Source organism: Balaenoptera musculus, chromosome 9 (genome assembly GCF_009873245.2).
Source record: "Balaenoptera musculus isolate JJ_BM4_2016_0621 chromosome 9, mBalMus1.pri.v3, whole genome shotgun sequence".
Taxonomy (NCBI): domain Eukaryota; kingdom Metazoa; phylum Chordata; class Mammalia; order Artiodactyla; family Balaenopteridae; genus Balaenoptera; species Balaenoptera musculus.
The window spans coordinates 63257672-63273502 of record NC_045793.1 but is presented as its reverse complement, the minus strand read 5'-3'; the positions used below and the strand labels follow the sequence as shown (position 1 = coordinate 63273502).

The window sequence follows — 15831 nt, the reverse complement described above, 5'->3', positions numbered from 1 at the left end:
GAAATGACTCCCAGGTCTGTTTGAGGGTATTTTAACTTAGATTATGAAAGGAAGAGTACCTGAGGTCTGAGACCCTCCTTTGAGGGCAAACACCTGAGATACATATCTGAACGGAAGTGTTCACAGTCCAAGGCTGAAACATCAATGGGATTCAGACTAGAAGACCCTGTGTCCTCTACTCCATGTCACACTGTCCCTACCTGCTCTTCCACTTGGTTACTTTGCACCTGTGAGGGAGTGAAATGGCAAACAGGTCTCCCAGCCTTCTCTTTGTGTGTCTGTTCTTGATAGACATCAAAGCCAACATGATTAGAAACAGCCTGACAGCTCTATCAAGACAAAAGAAACAATTCTTAACGGGCTCAAGGTATTGAAAACAACTCAGCTTGTCAAATAATCTATTTCAGACAGCATTCTAGAAAACACAATTTTTTAAAACCACATTATGAGACTCTTAGATATCAGCATATATGGAATGAAGGCTGCATTTTTAAAAAGTCCTTTACAAATCCCTTTTCTTCTAATGCACTCTGAGTCAATTCCATAAAGTTGGCCTGTTACACTTAAATTCTTTCAAATACCAGCACTCTAACAAAGGCTTCTATTGAAGACCTGCATGACTTGTTAAGAACTATCACCATAAAAATATTATCTCGTGGTCTTTGATATTTTCTAAAGTAAAAGAGCAATTAGAATGTAACTCCGGTTTGAGGTTAACTGCATTCCAATCCAATTAGCTTTATAAATTAATAGCTGTTTGTATCTTAACAGTAGGTGATGTTTAATTAGTCAGTTTATTGTTTCCAGTCTTAGTTCAGAATTTCACATTCTGAAGAGTTAGAGAGTTTTAACTGAGTGTATGAACATTCATCTAGAAAACTGTTTATGCTCAAACTTCTGTACCACACTGTGGTACATTAAGATTCCCAGGTGTAACAAAATTACAATATTCTATCTCCAGAATTTATAGTATTTATGGTAGGAACTGCAAACAAGCTGCCTATGGTACTCCAGGCCTGCAGATACATTGTTGTTTATCTTTTCTTCTTTTCTTTAATTTTTTCTTTTCCTTTCTTTTCTTTTCATTTCATTTTCTTTCTTTCTTTCTTTCTTTTTCTCTTTCCAGGACCATATATATATTTTATATATATATATACACTCACACACACATATATATATATCTGTATCTCCTATATATATATATATATATATATATATATATAGGATTACTTGGCATCAAATCAAGTAAATTCAGGCAGATCCCATATTCAGAACAGGAGAAGCAGTGGAGTCCCTATGAATGGACCAGCTGCTCTCCCCTTCTTTTCCATCCTTGCTAGGCCTATGCCATTTACTTGCTTGAACTGTCAGACCCCTGTGTGTAGTTTTCACATTTGCCACTCCTCAAGGCCTTGCAGTGTTGGTCTGACCTGAAGGCTATATCTTTCTTAGAATTTTCCACATATTTGCAGTAGAGATTCTGTAAGTGGGTTGTGCAACAACTCTCTCCCTTTTTCTCACCAAGTGCTCTGGGAATAATATCCGTTCACCAAATATTAGGACATAAAAGGAATTAAGACCAATAGCAGCAAATGCTTTACTGCCAATAGACATCAAAATACCTACACATTGCCTATGTTTGGGGCTAAGCATTTAAGGGTAGAAGGTGTTATCAAAAGGAAGAGGAGGAAAAAATGACATCTAGAAAAGAAGGCAAAAAATGAGTGAGTGAGAAGGAGAAGGAGAGGAGAAGCAAACTCAAGGAGGGAAAGACACTCCATCCTGTTCCTCTGGTAGAGAAACACCTACAGGGCTACCCACAGCTCCTTCAGGGTCAGCTCAGGGGTCCCGGTGACACCAGTTATCTACCCAAAATTAAAGCAACACATTAGAATAAAAATGGATAGGGAGGAGGAGGAGAGAGGTTTTTATCTACTAGATAACAAGGTTATGCAATCACTTGGAAATTGAGTAGAGATATCCCATTTGTTCCACACAGATCCATTAAGGAAAAGTAGTTCTCCTGAAATATGCTCATTTCTCTCAGGGTTTTGCTCGTTTGAGTGCTTAAGCCAACCTAAAAGTCAGTAATAGACACCAATCTCATCATCTTCTAAACCAACCACTCTGGTGACAGAAAAAAAGCTAGTTTCATTATTTCAGCTTATTCCCAATATTTAATAATAGAAGACATTTTGAGGGCACTAACAGGGTTACTTGTCAGGAACTACTTTTACATAGGCTAAAAACACACCAGGAGTGACACTTGAAATTGATCATCCTTTTAGCCATTCTGTCAGGCTTCCGAAAATTAATGAATGGGCTGCAGAACGAAAGTGGCTTACCAGAACATCACACAAATTTGCTGATCTTGACTTGCTGGAATTTTGCTTACCTAATGCACAGCTGAACACTTCAATTCTCTACAGTGTTTACATTCTACCTAAATCTTCTCCTGGGTTTCCTGCATTCAATGTTGCTTCCTCCTCAGGCAAATAACAGTGAAATACAAAAGGAAGCCGCAAAAACCACTGTCCTCAGCTGATAGGATGACACAACAGATACTTTTCAGGCTTAAACTACAAAAATCACTGTATTTATATAAAAATCAAGGTTTCAAATGCTGTATGATATTTATTCAACAATACTAATTGGGTGAATATGATGTTCAGATCACTACTTGAGATGCAGTAAGAAACTTACCTGGGTGAGGAAGTATCTTGAGTAGGAAGGTGATTCTCCCATGGCAAAGTTTAGCTTTTTCACGCTGTAGGAATGACCTCAGCCATTTTTCCAAATATGAAAACTCAACTTCATGCCCTGTGGAAGATACAATATTCTCTGTCCCTAAAATACTATACTTTACTGAATTAAAAAAAAAAAAAAAACTAAAAAAATTCAAAGGTAACAAGTGACAATCATTAAGGCATTCTCCAAATTATGACAACTGAATAATAAACATCCCATATATATTTCTCACTTCACTTCCCCTACAAATCCTAGACCCTGACTAAGCAGCCTTGGCCACAAAGCTGTCTCGGACAACACTGTCGCCTAGTGGGTCTTTGAGGAAACTATCAGATCCCATAGGTCCTTTTTTTTTCTTCTTTCTTGGATCATTCATAAGGGAACTTGGGCATAAGTTACAATTCCATATATTTCTCTTCCATGCTTATTGTTTACTTTTTAAAAGTTTTTCGGTTTCTCTTAATTTCTCTTTAATTCCCTTTCTCTTTTCTGTTTTGAATTCTTACCAAATTCACATTAAAAAAATTTTAACTTGCTTTCTTTTGCTGTCTTTAAATCCTTTTCTCTCTATTGCTTTTGTAAGTCAAAAAAACTTGATAAGAAAGCAGCAACTGTTTAGACTTCAATAGAATAATTTTTGCCAACTTCTAAAGCAACTAGGGTTTCAAAGTTATCTTCTGAATATATTTACTAAAGTTGTCTTCTAAGTTTGCTTTCTTCCATACCTCAATTACCACAATATTTTTTTTAAATTAAATACAATTAACACTGCAGTTAAAATCATAAGAGTTTGTGTTAAACTTCGACTCAAATTTCAGCCCAACCACATATTAGCTATGCAAACATGAGAAGTTGCTTAAACCTTCTTGTGCCTCAGTTTCCTCCTCTGTAAAATGATGAAAATCATAGTACTTACAGGAATATTGTGAAGTCAATTAATTAATACTTGTAAATGACTTAAAATAGTGCTGGCATAGATAAGGCTCTAATAACTTATTTTATTGTCAATATTGCAATATCATTTTCTGATGCTACTTTTTAATTTTAAATATTTGCACTTAACCCATACTTTGGATTCAATAGATTTTGTGACTTGGCCTGGAGCCATAACTACCACATGTAACATTGTTCCAAATAGAAAATATGTTTATGTTTTTAAAAATACTCTTAAACTATTAGAAAGCATCACAGTTATAAATTAATAGCTATCTGTTCACATTAACTTCACAGCAGCCAACGAATCATTAAGTAGGGGACTGAAAAGGATCTGGTTGCAGAAGAGATTAGAAAAGAATAATTTCCTAAAGTATTTTGTCTGGGTTTTTGGTTAGAATTAGAAATCTTGAGAAGCAGAGAATAGAAAAAGGAAGGATACACTCCAAGCGATGAAAATAGCATATGCAAAATCTTAGTGGAATGAGCAAGTTGAAAGCTTACAATTTAGATAAATCTCTGCTAAATAATAATAATAATATTTGTAAACCACCTTGGCAATTCAGTTCATTTTAACGGCTCTTGATATAGACTCTTTTTCTTACATTCTAGAACATAACACTGCTGTCTTCAAATCCAAACTGTGATCTAGATCCAAATAGGAAAGTGGAATGTACTGTCAACACTCTTTTCCCATTATGGTATTTAAAGTAGATGGAAATTGAACATATTAAAAGAGACTTGCCTTCTACTTTTCGTAATGTTCTATACTGAGCATGAGCTGATGCAGGAGATCTGAGCAGTGGGGTTGGGTGGCAATAGGTGTATGCATTCGTGACAGCAATCAGAATCAGATGCTTAATTTATGGACTCATAGCACATAAAAGAAAAAATTTCAAGCACTTACTGTAGCTGCTGCTGATTACTGACTATTCATTACAAAGGTATTTGGCTTGTGCCAGTGTAAACCCAATGTTCTTTGTGAAGAAAAGTCCATCATGCAGTTTTCCTATAAATTATACAGCTCCCTGTTTATTCTTCTTCAAAACCCATGCCCTGCTTCATAATCAAGAGCTGTTTAAAGGTTCTTACAGCCTAGGGATTGTAGCTAAAATATTGGAATCGCACAATTAAAGGGAAGAAAAAACTAAATTAAGCCTCCAAAAAGGGATGCTGCCCAAGTTAAATGCTTCCCTTGTGCCCAAGTGAAACTCACTCTGACAAGCGGGGCTAAAATGTGTTCCAGTAATTGCTTCTTTCCCCAGCACTGCTGAGTAATTGCTTTGCAACTTTGCCCTCCCGGCACACACATAGAGTTATCATGATGTGATCCCAAAATTATACCTAGACCGAAAGAGCAATGTTTTATAAATCCTGCAGTTGAGAAGAATGGGAAAGACTACCAAGAGAACCAATTCAGCTTTCAGTCTAGCAACATCTTAGGCATTCATCCAGAAAGGAGAGAAATGCACCCAGAATACCATCAGGGCTTACACTTTATCTTTTTCTGTGTACAGTAGTCCACACAGCCAAACACAATGCATCCAGATGCTTTGACTTCTCAGTGTCTACTCTCATATCAAGAACTAGAGAATATAAGAAATATCTTGCTGGATCAGACAAATGGCTTGTATCAGGTCACCCATGAGAGGATATGTTCATCCTCCCTGACATCAATCTCAAAAGAGGGAAGGTTTGCTCTGAAACACCCCTGGGGATTTTCTCTCCTTAATAAAGCCGATATGCATATAATATATTGCTCCTTTTCCGCCCTAAATCTTTCCTGACTCTATATGCATTTTCAGCTTGTACCCACCTCCTGAAGTTCCAAAAGTTACAAAGCCTGCTATGATAAACAGTATCTCGTTTGTTTGCCTTAAAACACCCTTTGTACTGATGGCTGGAACGGTGGGAAGCACACAGAAGATATTTGGGGGGGGGGGGGGTGGAATGCATAGCAATGCGAATGGGCTGGATTAGAATGATGCAGGGTCTGACCCTTAACTGTTAATGCACCACCTGGTCTACTCCCCTTGACTGAGTGCCTCAGGATGCCAACCTGAATATTTTGGCTTGGAAGGAAAGAGAATCACATGATATCTGGGTCTCTTGCTTTTTAAATGTTGATTCCAAAAGATATGATACAGTATTTTCAGTGATTCCACTGGCTTAGGGGTATGGTTAGAGCGACTAACTCTTACCACTGATAAAGCTGATAGAATCCCTTATCACATGGCACAAAGCCATCTGGAAAATAAACGGGCAGGTTTTGCTTCAGTCTGTTCTAACCTCACTTTTTGATGAAAAGCAAGTTGATCATAACCTTTTCTGTTTCCTTTATCCTCTGTAGCCATTGAGCCTTCCACATGCCCTGCTGCACACTGAGATATCTTATTGAAAATTTCTCCTTACTTTCTGTGACCAATCAAATAAAATGTAAACTGAGAAAATAGATTTGGGGTAGGTCATTTGTAAGTGTGAAGCTTTGGGAGAATGCTTGAGAGACAAATTCTAAGACCATCATGGGAAAATCACCAGGAATCCCAGGCTAAATTATTTCTATTCCCAAACCAAGCCGTCTGTCACCAACTGAATGTTGAACTGCACGTAGATGAGGCAATGTCTTGTAAATGGAGTTGAAACTTTGGTTTGTATGGGGTTTGTTCACTGGTTAGACTAATTTTTCTCAGGTTTTAAGTAAAGAAATCTATGTTATAATAGTTTTCACCCTATGAGAGTGCCTACTTTACAGACCAACTACTCTAAGTTATACCTTAGTTAAGAGAGGAAAACTCATACTGCCACAAGCATGCATTGATGATTGATTTTCCCTCTTCCTGAAATAACCCATCCCATTCAATGGTTGAACAATAAGATAACTGCTCTTCAGAAATATGGACAACATTTGACACTAATGTTCATTTTCCCTCTGCTGCTGTCACAGCTTATCGCTCTTATTTGATGGTGGGTTGACCCACTGCTTTGACTTATTCTGGTACTTATGTGACAAAGGCTAACCCACCAAGGTCAGTGGTTGGGTGTCATCCATCATATTGCCAATACGTCTGCCATGATTGATAGGGATGACACACTGCAAGGTCCCTGAATTCTGTTACTGTCACATTTTTTTCCTCTCAGTCACACCAGGACTGGAGCTCAGGTACTGTGCCATCTCATCTCCTAATGGTCTTCTTGACTACAGTGGCTTAAGAACTGGCCTGCTTTCATGGGGCAGTGGGAGAACAGGGTGTTCAGGACTAGTGTTCTTGTTGACTCAAAAAGTGTGCTGACATGTGTATGACCTAGGGCGAGGACCCAAACTGAGCTGTCATCCTTTGCTTGAGTGTAAACGTGGATGATTTTTACCCAAATTCATAGCCCTGATAAATAAATGTATTCGAAACATTAAAGCCTGAATGATGTGAACAAACCCATTAAAGTAACCTTGAATTTTTAGCCAAGTTAGCAATAGATCAGTGAATTTTATAGCTAAAAAATTTAAAAAGAGTAATCTTCTCGTTTTTGTAGATAACATGCAATCTCAGAGACATGATTAAAATCCTAATCCTAGGTCAATAAACACAATACTCTTGATTCTCAAGCTTCTCTTCCCAGCAAACCTGACAACTCCAACACAGGCAGAAGCACAGATGTCGATTATGGAGAAAATGCAATGGACTGTGTGTACACTTCCTCTTCATCGTCTTCTCCTTTAAATCAGTCGCACACTGAGTCTCCAGCTTCTATTGAATTAGGTTACAAAGCTTTTTTGTTCTTACCTGTCGCTAAGAAAAATCATTCATGGCATCCTGGATCAGAACTAGCGGAGACTGCATGAATCAAAAAGGTAAAAACGTTCCCTCCCCAGGGAGGCTGCCAGCTGTCTCATTGATTCAGCGCTGCTCTTGGCAGATTCTGAGGCTACCCTGGCACCAGTTCCAGAGAGTGCTGGATAATAAGGCACCACAATGCAAACTGTTACCAGGGAGAGACAGAACATCTGGTCTGGAACAAAGGCAACGTCCATTGCTTAGAAGCAACCTGGCCATCCTCGTCCAAGCGTGAATATGCCAGGGCCTGTCACCTGAAAGAGGGGGTCCCTAGAGCCAAATAAGTGAAGATGAAATAGAAACAGTAAGGAAAAGAAACGCTGAGAGAGAAATAACATACTATTTTCTCATCATTTTTATCTATATGTAGAAGGATAGTGAGTATCAACTAGGATACTTTTTCTAGGAGCTCTATTTTTTAATGTAACCAACAATGATAAAAATTGAAATTTTAAAGAGCAAAAATCAGTTGATTTCTCTTTATTCAGTGTGCATATGTGTGCACGAGTGTGTTTAATGGCCGAAAGGTTCTCTTGTCATCCCGCTGTTGTAAGCAGAGCTAATGACTGGCCTCTGCTCTGTAGAAATGTTTTAGCTGCCAAGGACCCATTGATGTGGGCAGCAAGTCTGAAGACAATGAGAAGGAACAGCACCCAGGGTGCCTACCATGTGCCTTCCACCAGGCTGTGCACCTACACCAGGCAATTTAGACTCTGAGACGGTCCAAACTTTATCAGCTTTTGTTGTTGTGTTGCTTTCAGTACTAAACAACACCTTCAGAAAAGGAGAAGAATCTGACTTCCAGTTGCTTTAAAATCCAGATTTTCTTCTTTTTTTTTAAAAAGGCTTACCCTGTTGACAAAGCCCCTGTCAGAATGAGAGTCATTATACTCTACGGAAGGTTTGTGTACTTCATTCCTTTCCAAAGCCATCTGTCTGAATTTAATTCACTGATAATTTTATCAGTCTCCCCATGCTTTGCCTGAAACCTCTCCATTGCATTTTTTATTCTTCGCAGATGTTAACTCTTTGAATGACAGTTTCAATGCATTTAGAATTTTGATGAAGACACACATTCTCTCTGAAGGATCTCCCTCCAATGTAACACTTTCCAATTGCCCCACTGCACCAACAGTTGTGCTTTCCAACAAAAGTTGTGCCTCTCCTGGGCAAAGACAATCTAGATGCAAAATTGTATCCAGGACATTGCTAAAGTAGCCGCCTGCAGTGGCATCATCCCAGGGACACTCAATACCTATCATTTAAGACGGCTTTTGGAAATTTGAAATCACAGTACATTTTATAGAAATAGTTCTAACCATTCTTCCTACTTAATATTATCTTTAAGGAAATACAGGCTATTAAAAGATACTATAGATCTATTTAAAAATTAACTGTTTGAAGCATTTGTTTTTTTATTTAAAAGAGACCATTTAAATCTACTTTTAGGTTATGCCTAAATAGGTTATCTCAAGCATATTATCAAATAATTTTGAGGTAGTCTGTTATTAGTTTTCAGGTTAATTCAGGGAAAAGATCTTTGTACAGTTGATGTCACATACTTCTTTTAATTTTGCCCAATAAGCATTTCTAATCTTCAGTGAACCACAGCTTAGGACTGTGGGAGATGCATCAGAAGGTTCACAAGACACCTACTCCCCAGAAGTTTGTGATCTACTGGGGAAGATGGGACACAAAGCACACTGTAACTAGTACAAAGTGCTACCCAAATACAAGCAAGAGAGGGATTTATTTAACCAGAAACATGGGTGCAGACTTCACAGAAGAGATAAAATTTTACTTGTGCCCTGAAAACAGGGTAGGATTTTGAAGAGTGGAGATGAGAATGAGAAGGTATCCAGGTATATGGGGTGGCATTCATGATAGCGCAAGTATGGGATTGCATGGAACAAGTTCTGGGAACACAAAGGGCACCAGTCTGGCTGGATCAGAGGGTAGATGAGTGAAGAAACTGGAGACAGCGTGCCGTTGAAAATTTGTGAGCAAGAATAAGACATAATGTGAACTGCACTTTCAAAGATAATGGCACTCTTCTGTAGGATGAATTAAGAAGGAAGACACTAAAGACAGAGAAAATCTGGATGTGTTGTCAGAAGGAGGGAAAAGGAGGTCCTGGATTAGGGCAGGTGCGATTGGAATGAAATCCAGGGAACTGCTTCAAACACTCCAACCAAACAGATGGGAGATGTACTTAAATCAAAAGAAAGACCCAGGTGGGCTGAGCAAAGCAAGTTGACTAAAGTGCTCTTCAAATTTGCCTCTTTTTCAGTTAACTGTTGGTTTCCCAGGTGTCACTACCATTTCCCAAAGGAATCTAAGCCAGTTCTTTTTGGAAGTGTCCTCCTCATACTTGTGATTATTTTTTGACTATTAATTTAGCACTGATATTGTTCAGGGCAGTTAGAAAGTTCTTGATACTCATTTTGTGTTTACAGACTCGGAGTTTCACTGGAAGACACCATTCTGAAAGCCTGATACTTGGGCAAGATAAAGGCCAAGAAAACAAGGCATTGACTCCATGGTGGCCCAGGTCCAAGGGCATGATAGATGACAGTGGTGGGAGAGGAAGTTTAGTGTCTTAATTAAAATAATGTAGATAGTAACCGTAGATTAAAATGTCAAAAATTATCAAAAATGCATTGCTTAAAATTGGGACTGATGATGATAATGATGATGGTGATAATTATTGGCCTGATGAGGGACAATGTGATACATGAACTAAAGATCCACATCCTCTCAGGATATGATTTCTGTTAACTTTCACTTGCCTAGAGAATTATCTATGACACTAAAACAGGTCCCCAGCCTAGAAAAGCTAAATTTAGAGCAAAGTGTATAAATGTTCCCCAAGGAGGAACTTAGGAGAGAATTTGGCTTAATGCAGTGTGGTAGGGACTAGCTAGTTGTTCACTGAAACCCATTCCCTTTTCCTCCTAAGTACATAGCTAAACACTATTCCCCAGCCTCCCTGTGGGTAGGTGGGCTCTATAACAGACTTCTGCCCAATTGTGTGTCATCAGAAGTGATATTCTCTACTTATCAGTCTTAACATCTTCCAGCTTGATCCTCTGCACTGTCTTTTATCGTCTTCTGATGAAGTGGAGCAGCAGAGAACTCCAAGGCCCTGGGAATAATGGGGCCACTAGAAAGAAGGATTGTGTGAAGCAGAAGTTTCCATCAACCAATGCTAGAATTTAATATGAATAAGAACACTTTCATAAATGGTTATTGTGTTCAGCCACTGAGGATCTGGGGGTGCTCTGCTACAGCAATTAGCCTACCCTGACTGATATACATTTGAGGCTTTAGAGTCGGACAGACCTAGGCCTATGTTTCAGTTCTTTCATTTCACTACCTCTGAAAATTTACAAGTTACTTAACTTCTTGGAGCCTTAGTTTCCTTAAAAGTAAATCAGGGAAGGGGAACTTTCCTGGTCGTCCAGTGGTAAAGAATCCGCCTTCCAATGCAAGGGACACGGGTTCGATCCCTGGTCAGGGAACTAAGATCCCACGTGCTGCCGGGCAACTAAGCCCGTGCACCACAACTACTGAGCCCACACACCTCAGCGAGAGAGCCTGCGTGCCACAAACTACAGAGCCCACACGCTCTGGAACCCACGTGCCACAACTAGAAAGTGAAAACCCGCAAGCCACAACTAGAGAGAAGCCTGCACACCACAAGGAAGAGCCTGCATGCCACAACTGAGACCCGATGCAGCCAAAAATAGAAATAAATAAATAAATAAAATAAAAATAAAAATGTAAATCAGGGAAAATAGGGCTGCTATGAACATAAAATAAAATAAAATATATGTAAATCTATTGGCACATTGCCTGGCAATAGAAACCATACAAGAGAAGACAGCTATTATTATCTCTGGTAGAAAGAAGGCATCATTTGTATGGTCTTATTAGCCAGCATAGAAATGGTCTTGGAGAATGGGATAAGAAGGTAGATCTAGCAGAAATGTTCTCCTCTAGTATTTTCTAGAGAAGGAAACGGCAAGTTTATATTCATCTATTATCAAATATTTCCTTATAATTAAAAGGATATCTTCTTACTCCCAAAGAATGATGGAGAAACCTAAGTTTTAGAGTCGAGTTCAAGTTCCATTTCTGGGATATCTACCTCTGGCCATGATGGAATAACTGGTATAGGAATTACACTCCTATTGCAAACTATGAAACTGTACAAAATATATGAAACAATTGTTGTCAGGCATTAGAAAACAAAATGCATAGGGTTGTGATCTTTGACAGAAGGAAATTATGTGAGGTGAGTTTCATGTTGACCCACATTTCTATCAAGGGTACTTTCTGAAGTGAAGTACAGAAAGTGGCAATCTCATTAGGAAGAGGACACAGAGTTTGGAATTTAGGGTTGCTTAGGAGGCGAGAATTTATAGGTAAAGTTCCTTGAGATGGTGGAGATCCCCAGAGTTCTACACAGAGGTGCCCTGAAGGACTTTGGCCAAGCACTGGACTGTACTTCTGCAGGGTGAGACTCAATAAGACTAACCAGTTGCTGGGAGGTGAGTCCTGAATAAAGATACTAGAAGTTGTAAAGTGCTGGGAGACATTGGAGGTTTAGCCAGTCAGAGTGGAATAAAGAGACATTTAGTACTTTGGGCATTTAGTTAAGACCCCAGCCAAGGCCAAATGTTAGAAATAAGGCATACTCTAGAATAAGGTACATGCTCTAGGACTGGGGGGAAAAAACTGAAATAAACCCTTTCTAACAATGTCTAAAACATCTACAGTAGGGTTTTTCAACCTCGGCACTACTGAAACATTAGATCAGATAATTAGTTGTTGTGGAGTGCTTTTCCTGTGAATTGTGGGATGTTTACCAACATTCCTGACCTCTACCCACTTTCATTGTCACTGTCATATGTCACTGTCACCCCAAGTTGTGACAACCAAAAATATCTCCATACATTGCCAAATATCTCCTTGGGTGGGGGGAGCAAAACTACACCTGGCTGAGAATCACCACTCTACAAGCTCCAAGTGATCACCACAAATTAACTGTCTGCCAGAAAAAAACCTCAAATTCTTTAAAGAAAACAGCATAATCCACAAATCATGTCTTGTGCACAATGTCCAGTATACATTTTTAAAACTACTGTACATGCAAATAAGCAAAAAATATGACCTAAAGTCAAAAGAGAAAAATAGCCAATGGAAGCAAGCCCCCAGGATGATGCAGGTTTTGAAATTATCAGAAAAGTACTCTTAAAAAGCTATGATAAACATGTTCTAGAACTTGAAATTACGGATAGAATGATTGGATGGAGAATATCAGTAGAGATATGAAAATTATAAAAGGAACCAAATAGGAATTCAAGAACTAAAAAATAAAATATATGAAATTAAAAATTCACTAAATGAGCTTAATAGAAAATTAGACAATGGAAAAAAAAAAGGATTAGTAAGCTTGAAGATAGGTCAGTAGAAATCACCCAAACTGAAAAACAGAGATTAAAAAAAAAAGGTTTTTCAAAATAAACAGCAAATGGGACTGTAAAAAGATGTTTAACAGACATAATTAGAGTCTCACAAGGATAGGAGAGAGAGAGATTTAGGCATAAAAATATTTGAAGAAATAATAGTTGAAATCTCCCCAAATTTGGTGAAAAACATCAACCCACAGATTCATAAAGGTGAGCAAAACAAAAATAGTACAAACACAAAAAAGACCATCCTTGGGCACAGGATAGTAAAACAAACATCAAAAAAAAAAGAAATATATTAATAGCAGCCAAAGGGGGAAAATTATTACATATGGGGGAACAACAATAGGGAGGCTCTGACTTCTCATTAGAAACAATGAGTCAGCATCTTTAAAGTGCCAAAAGAGGGAATTTTTACTTTCAACGAAGATAGAATAAACTTTGTAACTCTAAATTAATAAATTTTGATTTATTAATTAAATTAATAAATGTTAATGATAAATAATACATTAATAAATTTTTATTTAGGTTATTTTAACCTAAAATAAGGAAACAGAAAAAAGCATAATATATAAAACACTGGACATCAGTCAACAAAGGACAGTTATCCCTGACAGACAGGAAATAGTGATTATCCCAGCTTCCTGGCTTGAGAGTTTCCAGGCCACCACTCAAGGAGGGAGAAACCAAGCAGAGCCCATCAGACTTTGTGAGTTGAGGAGATGAAGTTAGAGTCCAAGGAAAACAAAGCAGATGGAGTTTGCAGGACAGAGGACCAGAAAGGAGAGATCTGCACAAAGAAAGAAGCCTGGATATCTCCAGAGAGTCTTCTTCAAGTGTTCAACACATTCATTTGAGAAAACTACCTGAAGCCCTGCAAATCAGAGGGAACAGTACTCAATGGTCAGACAGGACAAAGACTGGTGCCTGTTATCACCAGCCAGACTGGAAAGCCACATTACTCTGGGAGCATTGGGTAGAGTACTCAGAGAAGTATTGCATTAGACATGGGGAATAATTATCCCTAGACTACATGATGCTGTGGTCAGACTCACGAAATTGTACAAGCAAGACCCAAAAGGTTCAAACTGTTTCCAAGCAACTTAACTGCATCCTGGAACAAAGCACAAGGATATTTATAAGAATACAAAAATTTTCAGCACTCAATAAGATAAAATTCTCAATTCTTGTATCCAATTCAAATTAACCAGGAATACAAAAAAGCCAGGATATACGACCCATAAAGAGGAGGAAAAATCAATCAATTGAAACCCATCCGAACTGAGACCAATATTAGAATTAACAAACAAGAACATCAAAATAATTATTATAACTGTATTCCATATGTTCAGAATATTAAGCTGAAACAAGAAATATTTTTTTAAAAGGGAGATTCTCTGAAGCCAGAAATTTGGGGCAATCAGACTTTAAGATTTGAAAACCATGATGGCTGTGATGGAAACTACACTGGGTAAGAATAACAAGAGGGGTAGCAATGGCCAAGAGCATGGAGTCTCACGAGATCACCGCTGGAAGTAAGTGGCTGCGGAGATGCAGAGACTCTCTCATGGCAGCTCTGGTGGGTGATGCCAAAATTTAGGAAAAAAGAAATAATAATAAGAAGAGATTAGATATTTTGAAGAGAAGAATAGTAAGCTGGAAAAAGTAGCAATACAAATTATCCAAAATGAAACACAGAAAAAAGTATTCACAAAAGTGAACAGAGCATCAGTGAGGTATCGGCCAACTTTAAGTGGCCTAATATTTTTTTGTAATTTAAGTCGCTGAAGGAGAAGAAAGGGAGGAACCCAGAAAATGCCTGAAGAAATTATGGCCAAAATTTTCCTAAATTGATGGAAACCATAAACTTAGAGAGCCAAGAAGCTCAACAAACCCCAAGAACAAGAAATATGAATTAAACTACCAAGATACATCTTAATCAAATTGGTAAAAATTAGTGGTAAAGAAAATCTTAAGAGTATCCTGGGGAAAGGGGGCGAGGGTAGGGAAAGGGAGAACATGTTACATAAATATATATATTATAAATAAATAAATAAATAAATATATAGACAAAAGAGCAGATTTCTCATCCAAAACAAAGCAAGAAAGAAGTCAACGGAGCAACCTCTTTAAAGTACTGAAAGACAAAAACATCCATCAACATAGAATTCTACACCTAGCAAAAATATTTTGCAAAAATAAAGGCAAAATAAAGTCTTTTTGAGACATGGAAAAGCTGAAAGAATTTATCACCAGAAGACATGCACTACAAGAAATGTTAAAGGAAGTGTTTCAGGCCGAAAGAAAAAGATATGAGATGGAAATAGGCATCTATATAAAGGAATGTAAAATACTAGAAAAGGTAGCTACATGGATAAATATATAAGATCTTATTCTTATTTTTAGATCAATTTAAAAGAGAGTTACTGTTTAAACAAAACTAATAGCAATATATCATGGGGTTTATAATATATGTAAATAAAAATGTATGACAAAAATAGTCCAAAGGCTAGAAAGAGGAAAACGGAAATGTGATTATTACATTATATAGCAAGTTATATAACATTGATTCTAAGTAGACTATAAGTTAAAAATGTATATTTTTATCCAAGATCAATGTCTTTTAAAAATGAGATGTAGTTCCAAAGTCAATGTAGGAAATAAAACAGTATTATAAAAATATTTGATTAACGCAAATATAAATTGCAATTTAAAACTCACTTTCTGTGTGACCTTATGCAAGTTATTTCAACTTCTTTTAACTTCAGCTTCCTCATCTCCCTTTAAATGTATTTAATAATATTAAATTGTGATGATAAACCAGGCTTTAAGTTCACTGAGAAAAA

The 15831-nt window shown here is 37.6% G+C and overlaps 1 protein-coding gene across 2 annotated transcripts in view; it reads right to left on the bottom strand.

Moving 5' to 3' along the window:
• The window catches only part of NXPH1 (neurexophilin 1), a 402818-nt gene that overhangs the window by 328223 nt on the left and 58764 nt on the right, over nucleotides 1-15831 (bottom strand). The window contains exon 3 of one of the 2 annotated variants that reach the window (XM_036864560.1): nucleotides 2704-2820. The gene's annotated coding sequence lies outside the window, so the exon portion shown is untranslated. Of the gene's footprint in view, nucleotides 1-2703; nucleotides 2821-15831 lie in introns of those variants that run through there. The other variant, XM_036864562.1, reaches the window with a different exon arrangement.